Source organism: Leopardus geoffroyi, chromosome D4 (assembly GCF_018350155.1).
Source record: "Leopardus geoffroyi isolate Oge1 chromosome D4, O.geoffroyi_Oge1_pat1.0, whole genome shotgun sequence".
In the NCBI taxonomy this organism is placed as follows: Eukaryota; Metazoa; Chordata; class Mammalia; order Carnivora; family Felidae; genus Leopardus; species Leopardus geoffroyi.
In genome coordinates this window covers 42,436,567-42,449,339 of record NC_059342.1, presented here as the reverse complement: position 1 = coordinate 42,449,339, position 12,773 = coordinate 42,436,567, and the positions used below count along the sequence as shown (strand labels likewise).

Below are 12,773 nucleotides of genomic sequence, written 5' to 3'. Positions count from 1 at the left end.
AAAATTCTAGGCATTTAAAACCTAACTCTAAAATATATGCCTTAATAAATATCACAACAATTCCACAGTGAGAAAAATGTTATAGTTTGTCACTTCTAGGCACGTTGATATTATAATAAGACACTTACCTGACATTTCGTTGATGCAAAGAATAAAACACTACTAGGAATATAATACTGTGTAATATATTATAACACTGGTTTATTATAAACAGAAAATAAATTTCTAACTGATGTTTTCAAGTCAAATTTTCTTATTTTACTATTTTCTGGGTAAGATCACAAGTGAATCTAAAAACAGAGTATAAAAAGTATGATTTTCCAGTACATAGTGTTCTGAGTGATGATAATAATAGTTCCTTACAAAGTCTAATATAAGACACAGACATTCTGTTAACAAATATCACTTGGTTCATCTAGAAGATAAGACATAGGAATAAGACAGTCACGTCCAATTCCACATGGATTCTCAGCTCAGATCCTGGTTTTTGCACAGTTTACCTTGCGAACATGATCCGAGTGACATTTCACAAATTCCTGGATAAATGTTGCTACACTCTGCTAGGAGAGAGACAGGCTATGTCATGCACAGATCAATAATAGCACTGTGTTTCATCAGCTTCAAAATCAAAAGTGCTTCATCTGGCAAAAGCCATGGCCCTAGAGAATCTGACATATATAAACTGAATACCCTACAAGGAATGTGTACTACACAAGCTATTGGGATAAGATAAAAGAAAACTCTGGAGATTAGCAATGAAATACAATAAGAGAGTAGTTTTCTACTTCATTATTACTAGAGGTGTGAATACAGACCACAAAAATGAAAATGAGGCTATTCAAAATTCTACAGTTCCTGATAGAAAAAAAAAAGTCCAGTACAATTTAATACCTTCAGTCTTTTAAATAAGAGTTATATAAATAAATACAAACCAAAGATAACTGTAAATTTAGGAGACAAGAGTAATCATATACATACACCCAGATTAAAATGTTTTATGGCGATCCAAAAAATATGGTCCTTTTAGAATTACAGGGTTTACTTAAAGACTCTTCAGATTTAGTATTTAGTATTCTCAAAGTTTATACACTAGATTAACCTAAAAACCCAAGATATTTGTTGAAAGGGTTATGCTGTTTTTTTTAATTCCAGATTTTGACACTTGGAGAAGTCTTTTATTTGGGTTTTGATTAAACTAATTTAAGATTAATTGGTTAATGAAATTGGACAAGAGCTGAAGCAAACTTGAAAATTCAAATCCTAAAAATGAACCTGCTTTAAGATCACAGTTGCCAAAAAAAGTTTCTGAGAACAAAATCTGCTGTTGTAAAATTTACCTGTATCTGACTGAGATGGCAGGGGAATCAAGAATTCATCAAGACATCAGAGGAGATAATGGTGTTTAATCACAAAATAAACAGCAGTGTGTATTTATGTCATGTATGTTGACATATTATACTTGAGCTCTGAGATTACTTGGGACACTGTAGTTGAGGAGTTACGGTAAAGGAAGATTAAAGGCTATTAGGCAACAATGGTCTAGAGTGAAAGTCCGGTTGTCTGGTCCACATTTTATAAAGTATCTCTTTTCTAACTTTTGGAAATAGTGTCATGCCTCCTCAATACAAGACACTGGGGATTAGTTAATTCTGCTATTAATATACAGAAATACCATTTTAGAGGGACAAAAAGGAGTATCCTTTTCCTTTAGAAAACACGTAGGGCCATCGTGCAAATCAGGGTTCAGAAAATTAAATGCTTATAGTTACCAGAAAGGTAGCACAAATAAGTGAAGTGGGCCTGGTAGGATTTTTGACAAACAGAAGACAGTAGGCCTCATTCTTCTTGAAAGCACCATAAGACTAACTCTCCTATCAAAACCATAACTTCCAACACTTTCATGATACTATATAATCTATTAATTGATTTGTAAACTTTATAGTTCTTTCATTTAATGTCACCAATGCCTTCACTTTCTTAATGTAAATGAATATTCAGTCTTGACCTATTTATCTATTCTTCCAATTCTCAAAACTGATTCTCTAGTTCCTAATCACAAAAGTCTGTGGGATACTTTCACTTATACGTCATATTACTACTTCAACATAATAAATTAAAAACGGAATTATTCTTGTATTTTATGCTAACCTTATGAAAGAAGAATGTCTCTGGGAAATGTTGCATGCAGGAAGTGATATATGAAGCAGGCTTTAAGTGATATGCTAGATTTAAATTTGTGTTTTTTTGTTTTTTTTTTTTTTCAACGTTTATTTATTTATTTTTTTTTTTGGGACAGAGAGAGACAGAGCATGAACGGGGGAGGGGCAGAGAGAGAGGGAGACACAGAATCGGAAACAGGCTCCAGGCTCTGAGCCATCAGCCCAGAGCCCGACGCGGGGCTCGAACTCACGGACCGCGAGATCGTGACCTGGCTGAAGTCGGACGCTTAACCGACTGCGCCACCCAGGCGCCCCAATGATATGCTAGATTTAGAAAGATATAAAGAAAAGTGGAAGGTACTTGAAGTAGAAAACAATTTTTTAATCTTTAAAATTTTTTTTAATGTTTATTTATTTTTGAAACAGAGAGAGGCATAGCATGAGCATGGGAGGGGCAGAGACAAGGAGACACAGAATCTGAAGCAGGCTCCAGGCTCTGAGCAGTCAGCACAGATGCGGGGCTCGAACCCACGAACCGTGAGATCATGACCTGAGCCAAAGTCGGACTCAACCAACTGAGCCACCCAGGCACTCCTACAATTTTTTAATCTTGATAAGAATATGCATTATCATATCAGTATCTTGGCAAAAAACTAGTCATAAATCAAACTTCATTCTTTCATTGAGAATGTACTATGACCTTAATTATGCAGATTCTGTGAAAGTTGTCAAAGAAGTAAGTATAATACATGGTTTTTGTCTTTAAGGAGCAAATTAGCTGTTAGATATAACAGAATTCACAAATGTTAAACTTTAGAACTATTAAATGTAAAACTGTATAAAAAGTCAACTTTGAAAAGTAGAAAGACTATGGAGTTAAGATCAAGAAAAGTAGAAAGACAATGGAGTTAACATCGATTCTTTAAGTCTTAACTGCATCATATACAATATGAGGATTTCCTCTTTTTGGGTTGATATAACAAGTCAAGATATAAAAATCAATTAATGTAGGTCTTCACATCAACAGGCTAAAAAATAAAAATCATGATCACATCACTAGTTGCAGGAAATCATTTGACAAATTCAACATTTATTTATAGTAAAAACTCAGTAAATTAGGAATAGAGGGGAGCACCCTCAACTCATAAAGAATATCTACAAAAGCTCTATAACTAACATCATACTTAATGGTGAGAAACTTGAAGCTTTCCCACTAAGATCAGGAACAAGGCAAGAGGTCTCCTCTCACCCTGGCTTTTCATCATACTGGAAGTCCTAGCTAAGTCAGTATGACAAGAAAATGAAGTAAATGGTATACAGAATTAGAGGGAAGAAATAAAACTGCCTTTGTTCACAGACAATATGATTGTTGATGAAGAAAATCAAAAAGAACCAACAAAAAACTCCTGAACCAAATAAGTGAATAGGTTACAGTTGATGGATAAAAGGTTAATATATTAAAGTCAATCCCTTTCCAACATACCAGCAGTGAACAAGTGGAATTTAAAAGCGAAACACCTGTCCTTCCCTGTTCCTGCTCAGTCTCTCTCTCTCTCAAAAAATAAACATTTAAAATAGTGAAACACCATTTACATTAGCATACCTAAAAAATAAATACCTTGATACATATCTAACGAAATATGTATAATGTCTGTACGAGAAAATATAAAATGGTTTGATGAAAGAAATCAAGGAAGAAATAAATGGGGATGTTCCATAGTCATGGAACAGAAGATACAGTATTGTCAAGATGTTATTTCTTCCCAATTGGCTCTTTGGATTCATTGCAACCCCAATCAAAATCCCAGCATGTATATTGACAAACTGACTTGAAAGTTTATATGAAGAGGGGTCCTTGAGTGGCTCAGTCAATTAAGTGTCCAACTCTTTATTTAAAAAAAAAAATTTTTTTTAACATTTATTTATTTTTGAGACAGAGAGCATGAACAGGGGAGGGTCAGAGAAAGAGGGAGACACAGAATCTGAAACAGGGTCCAGGCTCTGAGCTGTCAGCACAGAGCCCGATGCGAGGCTCGAACCCATGGACCCCGAGATCGTGACCTGAGCCGAAGTCGGATGCCCAACCGACTGAGCCACCCAGGCGCCCCTTAAGTGTCCAACTCTTTTTTTTTTTTTTTTTTTTTTTAAATTTTTTTTTTTCAACGTTTATTTATTTTTGGGACGGAGTGAGACAGAGCATGAACGGGGGAGGGGCAGAGAGAGAGGGAGACACAGAATCGGAAACAGGCTCCAGGCTCTGAGCCATCAGCCCAGAGCCCGACGCGGGGCTCGAACTCCCGGACCGCGAGATCGTGACCTGGCTGAAGTCGGACGCTTAACCGACTGCGCCACCCAGGCGCCCCATTAAGTGTCCAACTCTTGACCTCAGGTTCATGAGTTGGGCTCCATGTTGGGCATGGAGGCTACTTAAAAAATTAAAAAAAGGAGAGATGAGTAAATTCTAAAGTTTATATGAAAAAGCAAAGACCCAGATTGGTCAATACAGTATTGAAGGAGAAGAACAAGGTCAGAAGACTTAACACTACCTGATTTCAAGATTTACTATAAAGGTACAGTAATCAAGCCATGTGGTGGTAAAAGAATAGATAAATAGGCCAGTGGAATAGAACACATAGCCAGAAGTAGATCTACATAAATAGAGTCAATTGATCTTTGATAAAAAAGCAATCCAATGGAGATAAGACAGGCTTTCCAACAAATTGTGCTAGAACACTTGGATATCTACAGGAGGAAGAAAAAAAAAGAATCTAGACACAGACCTTATACCCTCACAAAAACTAATTCAAAATGGATCACAGACACAGGTGTAAAATGCAAAGCCAAAAAATTCGTAGAAGATAAAATAGGAGAACCTCCAAGTGATCTTGAGTGTGGAGATAACTTTTTGGATACAACACCAAAAGCATAATCCATGAAAAAAATAACTGATAAGCTAGACTTCATTAGGATTCAAAACTTCTGTTCTACAAAAGAAAATGTCGAGAGAATGAGAAGGCCCATACTGCTACAGACTGGAAGAAAATATTTACAAAAGACACATCTGAAAAAGGACTGTTTTCCAAAATACACAAAGAATTCCTAAAACTCAGCAGTAAGAAAACAAACAACTGAATTAAAAAGTGGGCAAGAGACCCAGACACCTTACCAAAGAAGACAAACAGATGGCATATAAACATAGAAAAAGATGGTTCACATAATATGTTATCAGGGAAATGCAAATTAAAACAACAATGAAATAGCCCTACACACTTTTAGAATGACCAAAATCCACAACACTGTCAACAAATGCTGGTGAGAATGTGAAGCAATGGAGGTCTCATTCATTGCTGGTGAGAATCAATATGATAAAGTACTTTGGAAGACAGTCTGGCAGTTTCTTACAAAACCAAACATATTTGGGGGGCCTGGGTAGCTCAGTCAGTTAATCTTTTGACTCTTGGTTTCGGCTCAGGTCATGATCTCATCATTTGTGAGTTCAGCCCCACGTCAGGCTCTGTGCTGACAGCTGGGGATTCTCTCTCTCCTTCTCTCTCTGCCCCCCCTCTGCTGGCATGTGCTCTCCTTCTCTCTCAAAATAAATAAATAAACTTAAAAAAAATACAAAAACAACAAAAACTAAACATATTCTTAACATATGATCCAGCAACCATGCTTCTTGGTATTTGCCCAAAGTCACTGGAAGCTTATATGCACATAAGAACCTCTATAGGGATGTTTATGGTGGCTTTATTCATAATTGCCAAAACATGGAAGCAATCAAGATGTCCTTCAGAAGCTGAGTGGATACATAAACTGGCACATCCAGACAATGGAATATTATTCAATGCTAAATAGAAATGAGCTATCAAGTCATGAAAAAACAGGGAGGATATTTAGGTGTATATTATTAAAAGAAAGAAGCCAATCTGAAAACCCTTTATATTGTATGATTCCAACTATATGACATTCTATAAAGGAAAAGCTATGGTGAGAGTAAAAAGACCTGTGGTTGCCAGGGATTGAGGCAAGGTGGGGGGTGGGCAGCAGAGGATAAACAGGTGAAACATAGAGGAATTTTAGGGCAGTTAAAATGAATATATGAACAGAGATATATCATTATACATTTGTCCAAACCCAAACAATACCAAGAGTGAACTGCAAACTGTATACTTAGGATAACTAGGATGTATCAAAGTAGGTTCAACAATTATAATAAATGTACCTTTCTGGTGGGGATATTGATAATGAGGGAGTCTATGCATGTGGGGGGCCATGGAGTATATGGGAAATCTCAGTACCTTCTTTTCAATTTTGCTCTGACCTAAAGCTACTCCCTCTAAAATAGTTTTAATAAAAGAACATACAATTTCATTGTTCTCAAATTCTACCTTCCACAAAACACTAGAACACAGTTCAGGCAAGTTCTCTGACACCAAGGATTGCCTCCCCTCCAGTTTCCAAAAGCATGTTCCTCATTTTCATTTGAAACCTCTCCGGAATACCCTTAGTGTCCATATTTCTAGTATGAACCTCAAAACGTTTCCAGCATGTACTCATTACATAGTTCCAGAGCTGCTTCCACATTTTTAGATATTTGTTACAATAGCACCCAAAGCTAGCACCAAAATATGCATTACTATTCTTGGGTTGCTATAATAACAACAACCCAATTCCCATAGACTGGGTAGCTTAAAAATCAGACATTTGGGGCGCCTGGGTGGCGCAGTCGGTTGAGCGTCCGACTTCAGCCAGGTCACGATCTCGCGGCCCGTGAGTTCGAGCCCCGCGTCAGGCTCTGGACTGATGGCTCAGAGCCTGGAGCCTGTTTCCGATTCTGTGTCTCCCTCTCTCTCTGCCCCTCCCCCATTCATGCTCTGTCTCTCTCTGTCCCAAAAATAAATAAACGTTGAAAAAAAAATTTTATAAAAAAAAACAACAGACATTTAATATCTTACAGTTCTGGAGGCTGGAAGTATGAGATCAGAATGTCAGCATGGTCAGGTTCTAGTGAGAGCTCTCTTTCTCTTCCTATAAGGGCACTAAACCCACCATGAGGGCCCTTCCCTCATGACCTCATCTAAACATAATTACCTCACAAAAGCCCCATCCCCAAATACCATAACATTGGGGGTTAGGGATTCAACACATGAATTTTGGGAGAACACAGTGCAATCCACAGTGATAATAAGCCTCTTGAAATCCATGTTGTTATTTAAACAAATACAGAAAGGAAATTAATAAAATAATTCATCTATTCATATTTAAATGAATGACATGGAGTATTATACTTTCTTGAAACACATATTATTTCAGGGGAAAGCTTACCATAAAATAAATTTTCTAGTATGTAAAATACCACAAACATTTACATTTGATATCTGCCAGCTGGTATCTTATATATAATTATTTAACACCTACTACAAAACATTTAAAAGATATTCTAAAAGGTGTTTTTACAGGTAAAGCTGCATTTTCTTTCATAATATGGTTCTGGTAGTTTGCTTCTATGAAACAATGCTGTTTAAATCCACATGATGACACGTATGTGGCTATCAAGGAGTTTCCACAGTTATGATACAATTAAGTAATGTTACTAGAACAAAAGAGATAACATTTACACCTTGTTATTAAGACTTGAGACTCATTTGTCACATGTTTCAGCTGAATTATGAGTAAGGCTCTTAGGTCAAAGAACTGAGCATTTAAACTGGAAAAGATAGTCTGTCAATATTATTAGCTTTAACAGTCTATTCCTTGATGCTTACTTTTGCAATACACAATGGAATATGTTAGAAAAAAGAAAACACAAGTTTTAATTAGAAGTTAATTTTAGGAAAATTAACTTTAACTATATTTTACTTTGTTGAATTTAATAATAATTGAAGTTAAGTGCTTTGTCTAACAGTAGGTTCTATACATCTAAAAGTGTTAGGGGTGCCTGGGTGGCTCAGTCAGTTAAGCATCTAACCCTTGATTTCAACTCAGGTCATGATCTCATGGTTCATGAGATTGAGCCCTCTGCCAGGCTTTGGAGACTGCTTAGGATTCTCTCTCCTTCTCTCTCTCTGCTCCTCCCCAGCTTGTGCATGTGCTCTGTCTCTCAAAATAAATAAATAAACTTAAAAAATGATTAAAATGTTATATAGCTATTACACTTTACCATTATTTATTACATAAATAATTGTTATGTTGGTAGGTTTTATTAATTTGAATGGAGAATGGTTTTTATTATATTATTCTGTCAACCATGAATGTATTGTTCAGTAAAAGCCATGTAGATACTACTATTTGTTGGTATATTTTCCCATTTAAAACTAACATTAAAAAGAGTTTTACTGATATATAATTCACATACCACATTATTCACCCATTTAAAGTGTAAAATTCAATGGTTTCCAGTATATATTAACAGATACATTCAACCACTATCATAGTCAATTTTAGAACATTTTCATCACTTTAAGAAGAAACCCACATACTTCAGCAATTGCTACCATATTCGTCTTTACCCCCAGCCCAAAGCAAACATGAATCTACTTTCTATCTCTATAGATTTACCTATTCTGGGTATTTCATATATTTGGAATCACAAAATATGTGGTCTTTTCTAACTTGCTTCTTTCATTAAATATTTTTTTTCTTTTTTTTTTCAACATTTTATTTATTTTTGGGACAGAGAGAGACAGAGCATGAACGGGGGAGGGGCAGAGAGAGAGGGAGACACAGAATCGGAAACAGGCTCCAGGCTCTGAGCCATCAGCCCAGAGCCTGACGCGGGGCTCGAACTCACGGACCGCGAGATCGTGACCTGGCTGAAGTCGGACACTTAACCGACTGCGCCACCCAGGCGCCCCCACTAAATATGTTTTTAAGTTGCACCCATGTTGTAACACATATCAATACTCATTATTTTTTATGGTTTAATAATATTCCATTGCATGTATATACCACAATTTATACTTTCAACAACTAATGGACATTTAGGTTATTTCTACCTTTTGCTTATTATTAGTAATGCTGCTATGAACAATACTGCCTTAATATTTACTATCCTCTTGTACAAAGCCTTATGTAAGACAGAGGCAAGTACTTAGGCTTTCTCATTTCTTACCTGAGTATTCACAAAGCTCTATGAATGTATGTGTCCTCCAGATTCCCAGGAAGATGTCATAGCCTTTTGAAACTTTTATGGACATCTCATTTCCCAGTTTTCCTTTTAAGCTATTTGGTTAATATACTGTTTGACCTTAACTGGAATCTATCACCTCAGGCAGCTTGAAGTTAAAACACTTGCCTGTAATTGTTTTGACAATCCCATATCCACCAAACCTGCTAAGAAGGCTGCTCACAATGACTGGGATCAGAGACAGCTTTTCAACTGGGGTCTTCCAGGAAAGCATCAGACAGGTCAAATGATGACAACTATTTGGGAATCAGGCTTTGCAGGGGCTCTAGTTGCATTCCGTTTCTTCTGGTAGTTGCCAGGCTGCATGGGGGACATGAACCATCTTTATTCCCAGGATACTGCTGAGCTAGGATAGTAGGGAATGGGACCAAGGCAAATTAAAATGCCACACAGTGTCCTGTTCTTATTTAGATTCAGCTGTTTTTCTTGAAGAACACTCCCTAGCAAGTCTTTGGTTAATTTCCAGAATTTCCTAGAGGAATTATAAGTGTTCCTCAATGTACATAGAAAGTCTCAAAAAATGCTTTGTAGTTTTCATGTAATATGCTTTTATTTGATCTCCAAGGAACATATGGCTTAGAAAATGATGAGGGAGCATGAGGCAGGCTGAGGGGTAAAGCACAAGCTAGCACCTCCTCCCCACCCCACCACCCCAGGTGGGATCTGAGTGATATTCCTTGGACACTCCTGGCTGCTCAAGAACAAAGGAAAGGGGTTTAAGTACTTGCCGTGGTGATGTGGGAAACTAAGGCAAATGAAAAATTAAATTCCCTTACTTCCTACAGCCCATTGACAAGGCCTTGAACCGGGCAGAGTGACTGTCCTCCAGGAGCTAAGCTGTCTCGATGATGACGGTTTGCCAGGGACAAAAGAGAACCTTAGCTTAACATTATCCCAACCTCGAGGACCTTGTAAGTCAACTTCCGTTATCTCAACTCCCCCAAGATATATGCTGGCAATCATACTCCAAGCTTATGGCCCCCAGATATGCATCTAAAGGGTCTCATGACTGAGGTTTTATTAAATGGTAATAAATGGCATTTTCCTAGCAACAGCTAGCCCCTGAAGGTCCTGGAAACCTTGCTCCCAAAATTCCTTAGAGACCTACCCTATCCCTGACCCCCTCCCAACCTGAGGGTATATAATGAGTTACTGTCACAACCCCATGCAGTTCTTCCTGCCCATGGGTCCTGTCCCCATGCTTTAGTAAAATCACCTTTTTGCATCAAAGATGTCTTCAAGAATTCTTTCTTGCTTGTTGGCTCCAGACCACCCCACCATCACCCCAAAACTTCATCAGAAAATTTGTGACTCCCTTGATCCATCAAGTGTCTTAGAATTATTACATGGATCCTTACTTAGAAGATTAGGTTCTGCACAAAGTGCTATGAAGATGTTGATTCCCAATAATGTTTGCTTGTTTTTAAATTTCTTTTATGGAGGAATAATCATCAAAACCTTTATGCTAATAGTGATACATGTTACAACGTGGATGAATGTTTAAAACATTATGACAAGCGAAAGATGCCAGACACCAAAAGCCACATATTCTAAGATTCCATCTGTATGAAATGTCTGGATAGGCAAATCTTGAAGGGAAGCAGATTCTGCCATCCCAAGATATGTCTCTTTGGCATAAGGATTGTTTTGAGCTAAAGGCAACCAAAACCCAGCAGATTCAAGAAAAACTCTTTATCCATTCCTCTCAATTGCCTAAATTTACACTGGAAAGCAAGTCTTACCAGGAAGAGAGATATTATCAGAAATACTTTTTTACCTAAGAAATTTATCTACATAACAGAACAACCTTTGTTTTCCAAACATCTCCTCTAGACTTCCTGTGAAAGTCCTCCCTCCCTTTGTATCCCACACCTCCACCCCTTTCCTTAGCTCAGGATGTTATATAAACTTCAATTATCTAGCTGCCTTTTGGGTCTCATTTTTTTATGGGGCTTGCATATATATGAAATTAAAATTGTTTTTCTTCTATTAATCTGTTTTATGACAATTTAATTATTAGACAAGCCAAAGAACCTAGAAGGGAAGAAGGAAAATTTTTTCTGCCCATACAACTATATAGACAGAGTGTAGATTAGTAGTTGCAGAGAGCTAGCAGAGATGGGAGAAGGATGATGGATAAAAGGTACAGGGTACATTTATGAAGTTAGGAAAATGTTCTAAAATTGGTTTGGGTAATAGTTGCACAATTTTGTTTATATTGTAACAACCATTGAATTAAATAAGAGAATTTTATGGTATGTGAATTATATGTCATTAAAGTTATCACAAAAAAAAATTAATAGTGGGTGATTTAAATACTTCACTCTCCATAACTGACAGACCTAGACAGAAAATCAGCAAGAATATCGAAGAGTTGAACATCATTATTAACCAACTAGACTCAATAGATATATAGAGAACACTCAATCCAACAACAGCAGAATACACATTGTTTTCAAGTGCACATGGAATATTCTGCCATATCTACTATTTGTTAGGCCAGAAAATAAGTCTTAATAAATTTTTAAAATCCAGATGGTAGAAAGTAACTCTCAGTGTAAGTTTGGAACATGGGTCAGATCTGGTTTATTAGGCTACTTTGGGAATGAAGCCAGAGACAGTTCTTATCAGTATAACTACTATAACAGTAATCCTTTATAATTAAAACATTTACTAAGTATTGCTTGAATCAAAGCACTAGATATTAGAAGTAGAAAATTTAAGCATAATTTAAAATTATGTATGACAGTGATTTAAAAATTACTTTCTAGGGGCGCCTGGGTGGCTCAGTCGGTTAAGCAGCCGACTTCGGCTCAGGTCATGATTTCACGGTCTGTGAGTTCGAGCCCTGCATGGGGCTCTGTGCTGACAGCTCAGAGCCTGGAGCCTGTTTCAGATTCTGTGTCTCCCTCTCTCTGACCCTCCCCCGTTCATGCTCTGTCTCTCTCTGTCTCAAAAATAAATGTTAAAAATAAATAAATAAAAATAAAAATTACTTTCTACATTGATGAATTCTGACAAATTTTCAACAAAACATTTTTTATACAAGCAAATACCTTTAAGAACGGAGACTTAAGGAACAATCTTTTCCTTTCCATGTGCTTTAAGATTAAATTATGATAACCAGCAGTAAGTTATAATGTGTCTACAAATTATTGCAGAAAACTCAATTCAAAAAGCATAGGTAAATTATAAGAACACATTAAAATAGATATTTATGTTAAATTCTTCACATTTTATACTAGTATTTGTAAAGAGGAACTGAGGCAATTACTATTTAATAACTTGATTTATAATGATAAATTCTAAGTTTTAGACATGGGCAAATTAAGTGAGATAAATGCATTAATGAAGCCTGTCCTTAAAATGTTATAACACAACAATGAACAGGAACAACACATGTAAAACAAAATATCCACCTTAATAAT

General features: G+C 36.6%; 1 protein-coding gene across 2 annotated transcripts in view; it reads right to left on the bottom strand.

Moving 5' to 3' along the window:
• CNTLN (centlein) overlaps positions 1 to 12,773 on the bottom strand; it is a 310,623-nt gene that overhangs the window by 79,215 nt on the left and 218,635 nt on the right. The window lies entirely within an intron of this gene.